Consider the following 9,030-nt stretch of genomic DNA (forward strand, 5'->3'; position numbering starts at 1 on the left):
TCACAATCATCCCAGCTCCTGGGGCTTTAGACTGTGTCCCCTTCTCTGCAGGAGACAGAAAAGATGCTGCTTCTGCATTTATTGCTCTCTGTGCCAGGATCCTGGAGTGTCTGGAGTGCTGCAAACACTTCACTGGGGCGGAGCGGAGCCGGCTGCTCGCCATTCTCCAGTGTGCTGACAGCTCACTTCTGGAAACTTTAGCTGTAGAGAGGCAACAATTTGTCTGCAATTTCTGATTTTTACTTCTTTTATTCAGCCTTGAAAGGGGATTCACAGTACAAAGTGAGCAGACAGTGCTGCATGCAGAGGCTCCCAGGTCCCCTCTCCACTGTCTGAGGCTCTAGGCTGGCAGCACCCTCTCCATGTGGAACTGCATCTCCCTCTTTTACCTGGGGTTCCAGCAAAGTATTTCAATCTGAGTTTGTAAAGAAGCACATCCTTATGCATACACTGCCCTTAGAAGTGGGAAGAGCCTGAAAAATGTCAGGATTGGCCAAAGCCACGACTTGGAACTCAGTTGTGGATTTGTGCTTGGGGCTGGAAGAGAGTGGCTGGTCCTGAACCACGGCTTCAGCAATGGTCTGAGGTCAATCTGGTTTCCCAACTCCTTTCTCAGGGTCTGGATCCTCTTTTCTGTGCTTCAAACTACTGTAAACTGTGAATTTTGTGGTTTTACGTTCCTGAGAAGACAAAAGATTCTCCTTTAATGAGATCAGTGTCTGATCCTTGGGCTTGTGAGAGACTTCTTATTGTGTGTGATAAATTTGATCAATGTGATTTTCCTTCCACCTGCTGCATTGCTGCTTCTCCTGTCCCTGCTCTAGTGCCACTGATACTTGGAGCAGATTTTCAAGAGAAAGTAGAAACTTCCCTCTTCCCCATATATTTTTCATCCTTTTGTTTTCCCCAGCCCCACAAAATCCTCTGATGATGTTCCTGCCTTCTCTTCTGCCATTAACAACAATATTTTGTGACAAGAGCTATAGTTGCAGTCAGCATGGAAAATTTGCTGTTATTTTAAATAACCATCTGCTCTCCCCACAGTCTGCTACCTCACCCTTAATTTCTTTATTTTTTGGATGTTTATTTTGATTAGCTTTGTCACATGGTGCTATAAGGAAATCTTGCTTCACTTCACACACTACTGCCATGTTGATACAGAAAACTGGCTTACAACCAAAAAGATGCTATTTTTTCCATTCCCTCTCCTTTTTTTTTTTTTTTTTTCCCCGAAAAAGTTTTATGTAACAAAGTGTTGTGTAAGGAAGAGAACAGCAGGGAGTATATCAGAGCTCATGGATTTTATTTCATCTCTGTCATAAATCCATTGTGGCACATTGGGCAAAGTCAGTACAATCCATATTTTCTTATTTGGCTCAATGTGAGAGCTACTGAAATCTCTTCAGTAGATCCCTAGTCACACATGTATAATGAGGACTCAACTCTAACCCAAAGGAAAAACAGAATCTTGGAAGAACCTTCTATATCAGGGAGGAGCTGATGCACTAGAATAGGTCACCTTTGTTTATTTACATTAAAATTTCTGGCACACAGATCTTGAATTTCAGAGTAATATTTAAATGTGGGTGTTTGATATCTGTGCTGTAAATGCTGTTTCTCCATGAACTGATCCATGTTTCTCCATGAACTGATCTCAGTGCACAAGGTTGTGGCAACCAAGCAGCCACAATTCTGGGTGGGAAATCTGCACATGTGGTGGAAATGACCCAAACCACAAGAAATCTCTCTTTGAGGAGCAAAAAAAATGATGAAGAAATTAATACTCATTCTGCAAATGCAAATTTAAGTGGTGTGGTTGAATAAAGAAATGTGATTTGGCTTCCTGTGAGAAACATTTTCAGAGGAAACACAGGTCCTGTTGAGTCCTTTGCATATATTACAGTTCCTGCAGATCCTTGGGAAGCAGAGGGAAGTGTGGGAGTGCTGGAAGTGCTGCTGTTCTCTTATATTCTGCTTTTCCATAGGACTTTTCTCAATGTTGGCTCTGGGTGTGCAAACCAACCCTGCTGGCCCTGGAGGTGAGACTGGAATCAAGGCACAATTACCTTAATGAGTCTTTTGGAGAATGTCAGTGCACAGCCTGGGTTTATTTATTCTCATGTATCAGTGTAAACTGAGAGTAATTCCACCAGAAAAAAATGAACAGAGAATGAAGTCCTGTGGTTCTGTCATAGATTTCAGAAGTTCACTTAAGGTGTAACTGTTATGTTACAAAACACAAGGGATCCCTCCAAAAGCTTAAAAAAGACATCTGTGACTGTTCTAACAGCACAGGTTTTTTTCCAGGGGTGTGTGTGAAGAGCAGCTCTTCTGAAAGCACAGCACTTCAGTTTCTCCCTGAATTAATGCTCATTAGCTTTTGAGATAAGTTTTTATACATTTATCTTGCTTTTTCTAGGGCTAAGTTAAATCATGTTACAATCCAGCTTTTGCAAACTGAACACCAGCAGGGGTAGTTAGCAAATCTTTTCTTTTTGTGCCCAAAACTGCTATCAGTGAAAACAGGAACTGGAGTGTCCTAAGGATGGATGTTCCTTCATCCTTCCCTTTGTCCTAATCTCTGTTCAATATTGGCTTCTGCCAGTATTTCTTCTACCTGCCCACCCTGTTACATTTTTCTGGAAATAAAACCCCAGACCAATAAACAAAGTTAGCCAGCAACAAACTTCAAAAAGAGAAACCCCATCAAACAAATCAACCAAACAAAAAGCCACAAACAACAGCAACAAGAAAAGACCCAAACAAGCAAACTTACAAAGAGCAAACAAAACCCCACAAAACCAAAACAAACAAAATCCAAACAAATAAACATGCCAGAAAAAACCCTCCAAACCAGAAAAAAATAGGAAAAAGAAAAGCCTGATAAACCAGAGTTGCTGCAGTGATGTGTTAATGCTTACTAATATTGGTCTGCAGAAAAGAAAATCTTCATTACTGGTGACAGCTAAATAAGCAATATTTATCTTATCTACAGAGTGCAGCCATGGGTTCACACAAGAAATGCCCTTTTCCATAGCTCAGCTCTTTCTCTGGGCTGCTGCTGACTACACTTCAGTCCTTATGGGATTTCATTGAGTTTATCTGGTGAATTAACACCATGAAGGACTAGAAAGTGCATTATTTCCTAGAGCACAGGATACCCACTGCTGCTGCTGCTGGCACTCAGAGAAAAGCAGTGATGGATGAGCAGAGGAGACTCCCCTGTCCCAGCCAAGGGAAAACCACATAAATCTTGTTAATGCAGAGCCACAGACAGGGAGGCTGAAAACACTGGTCCAGAGGATGGATTGAGATGTCCTGGGGAAAGTTTCCTGAGCTCGTTTGCAGAATGTTCTATTCTGATTACTGCTGACCTGAGGCAATAACAGACAAGTCTCAAACAATCAGCAAAAGAGAAACTTTTCAAAATCTTAAGTGACTTTATTTTTTAAAGGGGAAGAGTAGCAAATAAAGAGTTTAAAAAAAAAAAAGTACTAAATCTTTTTTGCCTCAGCTACACTCAAAATTATCTTTTGCCTTATCCTGTCACACAGATCTTTGTTCAATGTCCAGGTGTATTTCTTCTTTCTATGGCCATACTACTACTAGCCAGAAAATCCCATAAAACACATCCCAGAACCTGTGAGCTGAGTTTGCTACAGGAGAACTGGCAAGCCTTGGAAGGTGAGCTCTGGGTGAACTGGGGTATGAAATCTCAGTGCAGAGCTGAACACAAGGCACAGAGCAGAGAGAAATCTGACTGACACAATCTGCACTCTTCTAACTCAGAAAGGGTTTCACTGATACCTGTCGTTTAATCACTCTACCACTGGTGTCTTTTCCTAGTTATACTTTGATTCTGAAAATTATCAGGTCACACAGTCCTACCCTTTTAACCAGCTAAATCAGGAGTAATTGGAGGCATTGCCCCAATATATAATTTACTTGACAGCTGCAAAATGTCCCAAATTTCCACAGGGTTTTCACAGCCTCCACTGAGTTCTGCAGTGCTCATGGTGGTGGAGTTTTAAAGCCAATTCAAAAGTGTTTACAGCCATGAACGGGACCTGCCAGCAGTGGAAATGCAGCAGCTCCTTCCCTTCCCTTCCCTTCCCTTCCCTTCCCTTCCTTCCCTTCCCTTCCCTTCCCTTCCCTTCCTTCCTTCCTTCCCTTCTTCCCTTCCCTTCTCCCTTCCCGTCCTTGCCCTGCCCTTCCCTTCCTTCCGTCCCTTCCTTCCCTTCCCTTCCCTTCCCTTCCCTTCCCTTCCCTTCCCTTCCCTTCCCTTCCCTTCCCCTTCCCTTCCCTTCCCTTCCCTTCCCTTCCCTACTTCCCTTCCCTTCCCTTCCCGTTCCCTTTCCCTTCCCTTCCCTTCCCCTTCCCTTCCCTTCCCTTCCCTTCCCTTCCCTTCCCTTCCCTTCCCTTCCTCCTTCCCTTACTTCCCTTCCTTCCCTTCCCTTCCCTTCTTCCTTCCCTTCCCTTCCCTTCCCATTCCCTTCCCTTCCCTTCCCTTCCCTTCCTTCCCTTCCCTTCCCTTCCTTTCCCTTCCCTCTCCCTCCAAATTTCTAACATCCCAATGCTTTCAGAAAGTTGGTGGCACTGATTTTTGCCAAAACACTACACACAAATTATTATACATGTCTAATCAGTAATTGTTTTTAATTATTAATGAAATGGCAACCTAGGCACCTGTGATACAAGAGAATCTGGGCAGTTTTTTAGGAGGTAAAACAATCAGCTCTCCCCACTGGAAATCCCCCATCCCCTGAGTACCAGGAGGGACTGGCCAAGTTTCTGCTCTGGTGGTCACACAGCAAAAGGTGCAAGGGGCTGAGAGCCCCGAGGCCAGTGTGGCACAGCTCTGGGAACTGGGAGCACTGGTCCTGCTGTGCACTCTGCCCACAGCAGGATTGGAAAGGTGCATGGCAAAATTAAAGAAGACTCAGAGCTCTTGCCCTGTTTTCCCTCCTGGTTAACTATTTTGTTGTTACCTCATTTGTTTTGTGCTGTTTAGTGGGATGCTGACTAAGCTGCACAGGGAAAGTGTCATTAATTATTAAGAAATTGTCTAATCCATCAGGACATCAGTACTGCTATAATGCTTCCCCTGAGGAGACCAAAAGAGCTTTGAGTAAGGAATTGGAGGTGATCCAGGGAGAACATGCAGCCCCAAAAACCAGCCTCACTCCTTAAGTTTGTTAAATGAAATTTCCAGATGTTTCCTCCCTTCTCAGCATTGCACACCAAAAAGGCACAATGGTGAGTTTTCAGAAAACGAAATTTGTTTTCTGGGAAGAAATATTGCTGAAGGGAGAAAGAGACAGGACCCTGAGGGATGAAATGCTCCATGTCCATGTCCAGTTATTACATGAAATAATACAAAAGGTCTGACCAAGGACTACTTTATAGTCATAGTAACACATTACAGCCCTGTTGATCTCAAAGCTAGAATGGAATAAAATCCTCTTGTTTTTCTTGCAGGCCCATCAGAGACATGAAATATCACCCATTTACCTTGCTGCTGACCTGTTTCTGTCTGACTGATACATGACTAGAAGGATACCCAGGATCAATCTGAAGATAACAGGATTTTATTTACTCTATTGCAGTATCTGGCCTCAACTTTTAGGTGCTGAGTTTTGCTCCTCTGGGACATTAAACCAGAGACAAGCATGCATCATATGTCAGAGATGGCAGAGATTGCCCACCCTGGTCTCCCTCAAAGAGGGCTTTGGGCAATTCCACTACTCCTCTGCCAGTAATTCCCTACTGTGTGGCAAAAGAAAATGAAAAAGTGCAGCACAGGAGGTTGTGTGGCTGGGTATGAATAAGATGTAAGTCAGTGTCTCTCAGTCCTTACACTCTGGGAGAAAGCATCTGATCCTTCTCACTGGCATTTGTGTGATGGCTTGAAGTGGGAAAACCCTCAATGAAGTATTATATATGAATCACTCACATCTAAGAGGGGGTTTTCATGAAATCTCCTGTTTCCAGCCTTTTTTGTGCCCTCTTTTAATAAATGCCTTTAATAAGTCATGAATTAGGAGTGGAAGGCTCACGAGCTGCTGTCTGGAGGGATAAGGACACCTCCCTTGAGCTGATTAAAAGGATTCTTCCTTAGCCATGAGAGCAGGGCTGTAAGCCTGCAAGAGGGTTCTTGATCCTCAGATGTGATAATTTCCCTCTCCCTCTGCAGTTCCAGGTGGCTGTGATTCATCTGGAAGCTCTTGGTAGCCAGGACTCCTCAGGATGCTCTGCATCCTGCTGACAGCTACAGCTGCAGATGGCTTTTCCTCTTGGGGCCAATGCTGTGCATCCCCTCTCTTCTTTAAAGATGTTTGTGATAGGACTGGGATCCAAGGCTGGTCAGAAACAATTTTGGTGGGAAAAGCTGGTTCTTTGAAATCTTTATAGGAGCAGGAAAAAAAAAAAAAAAAAAGTTTGTACAAAGCTTTTGTCAGAGATTGGTTTTAAAGTTCTGTAAAATTGAATTTCTTGTTGAAATGAAAAGCATCTATGTCACCCTCACTGTCCCTTTGTGATCTTCAGAACAGCCTTAGATGATTTTAATCTCCCTCAGTGTTTAATTTATACTCCAGACTTTGAAGAAAATGCTGCTTGTATCATCATGACATCTTTTGAACATAAGAAGTTTGCAAAAAATACAGTAATACTTGTCTACATTAAAGACTCTGCTAATCCAGGGTGAGAAGTTTGACCGTGGCAAATATTATCCTGACAGAAAAAAGCAGCTTTTCAAAGGAAAATAATTTCTGAATGGGTTTTGGCTGCTCTGTGCTAAGATTATGTATGAAGTTTACCAATAATTAAATACACTACAATTTCACTAATTGTTTGATTAGGGGCAATTCTCTAGACATTCTAATGTGTCAGGTTTTCAGTGACAGAGCTGACAGATTGGTCTCTTATTTTCCTTTTGCTATAAATCATGGAGTGTGACTTGCTAGGAAACTGAAAGTATGGAAATGAGACACAATGAAATGCAGAGCCATGCAGGGACTGGAGTGTTTACATTTCATTCTAAGCAATAAGGCAGAGGAAAATACCTGAGGGAGGGAGTCTGTGTGTGCAAATGGTTCCCTCAGAGGCAAAAATCAAGCCTTGCACAATTAAATTGAGGCATAATTATGTAGAACGCAGAAATGTACAATTTTCTTATTTTAAAAAAAGTCCAAAAAATCCTGTTTGTTTCATCAATAACAAAGAAGTGACAGCAAAGGGAGTGAAGGTAAAAGAGGTTATATTTGAAAGTGAAGGAAATGATGAGAACAGACCAGCTGTGACATTCCAGAGGGAATGGGTCTGGATTCCAAATATTTCCAGCATGAGAATGTCCTCAAGGATATAAGGAGAAGTTTGTGCAAATGGAAATGACCACTGCCGCCCCGGGGTCAGGATCAGGATCAGGATCAGGATCAGGATCAGGATCAGGATCAGGATCAGGATCAGGGGGGATCCCTCCCTGACCTGGGGATAAAAAGGACATAGTGGGGTTCCCCATTAATAGACAGGGAATAAGAGGTGAGGCTTTGAGTCCTCTGTCAGGAGATTGTCCCAGGTGAGGGTTTGGGTCTCCTGTTCCAGGATCCTCATCTCTGCTTTTGTGAGCACAGCTCCATTATCTACTTAAACCAAATGCACAGATCTTTGTTAAGAAATGAAAAACCATCTTTCAAGAGCTGTGTTCCCTCTCTCCAGGAGATCTGACATTTTCTTTATCTACCATCCTGGCCTGTTTTGTGTTCCCATCAATCAGCCCCTTTTCCTCATGAAATCTTGCCCTGTTTCTCCAGGTCCATGCCTTTTCATGAACCTCAGTGCATTGCCAGAAAGCCTTGATGGCTTTCACTTGTTGGAATTTCACTGTTTCCTTTGTCCTGGCATGTAGCTTGCATGCAGATCTGCTCTTTAAAGAGAGCTGGAGCATCACTCAAGTGGATTACAGGGAGCTGGCTGATTCCAAAGGCTTTATGAAAAATGTCTGGTTTTTGGCAGGCAGATTGTCCCTTGAAAAGGGAATTCCATCAAAGCTGAACTTCTCTGCATCCGAGAGCTTCACATAATTTGTCAAATACATACAGGCTTCATTTTTACCTACAACATGGATAACTGATGAAAGGAAGTTATTTTTCTTTGCCATTCTTTTAACGTCCCATAAATAAGAGCAGCAAATAAAATAAGAGGCCATTATCACTTATTATTCCATAACCTTTCCATTCAGACACAGTCTCTGAAAACCTAATTAAGGCACTAGTGGTGGCTAATGCATGCACTCCAAACAATGCACACTCAGGCTCTGTTTTCAGCCAGAGCAGCAGTTCATTAACATTACACACCAACAAATGAATTCAGTCTGGGGTAATGCCTCCCGATTAAACTTCCCACAGCCCACTTAACTGGAGCTTTGGTGTGTGTTTGACAGACACTTTAAACTCCCTGGAGAGACTCTGCTCTCCCCTTTGCATCCCAGCCCCTGCTAAAGGCCAGATTCTGGCTGCTCTCAGCTTGATTAGTGACTTGCTCATCCCATGGAGTTTAATTGAAATGAACTGCAGGGCTGGATGTTGTCCAGCCTGGGGAGAGGTAACAGAATGGCATCAAAATAGTGATGCTGATAACAAAGGGGTAATTTTTTAAGTTATCCCATCACAGCCACAGCTCAGAAAATTCATTTCAGGGAAGATCCTAGGCTGGAATTCCAGAAACGGGTCAGCCTTAAGTTTAAACCTTGAACTATAAAATAGTGACAGGACAAGGGATAATGCCTTTAAACTGGAAGAGAGAAGCTTTAGATTAAGTGTTAGAAGAGGAAATTCTTCCCTATGAGGGTGGAGAAGCCCTGACAGAGGGTGCCCAGAGCAGCTGTGGCTGCCCCTGGATCCCTGGAAGTGTCCAAGGCCAGGCTGGACAGGGCTTGGAACCACCTGGGACAGTGGAAGGTGTCCCTGCCATGGCAGGAGTGGCACTGGATGAGCTTTATGGTCCCTTCCAACCCAAACCATTCTGTGGTTC

This window comes from Erithacus rubecula (assembly GCF_903797595.1).
Source record: "Erithacus rubecula genome assembly, chromosome: 18".
NCBI lineage: Eukaryota > Metazoa > Chordata > Aves > Passeriformes > Muscicapidae > Erithacus > Erithacus rubecula.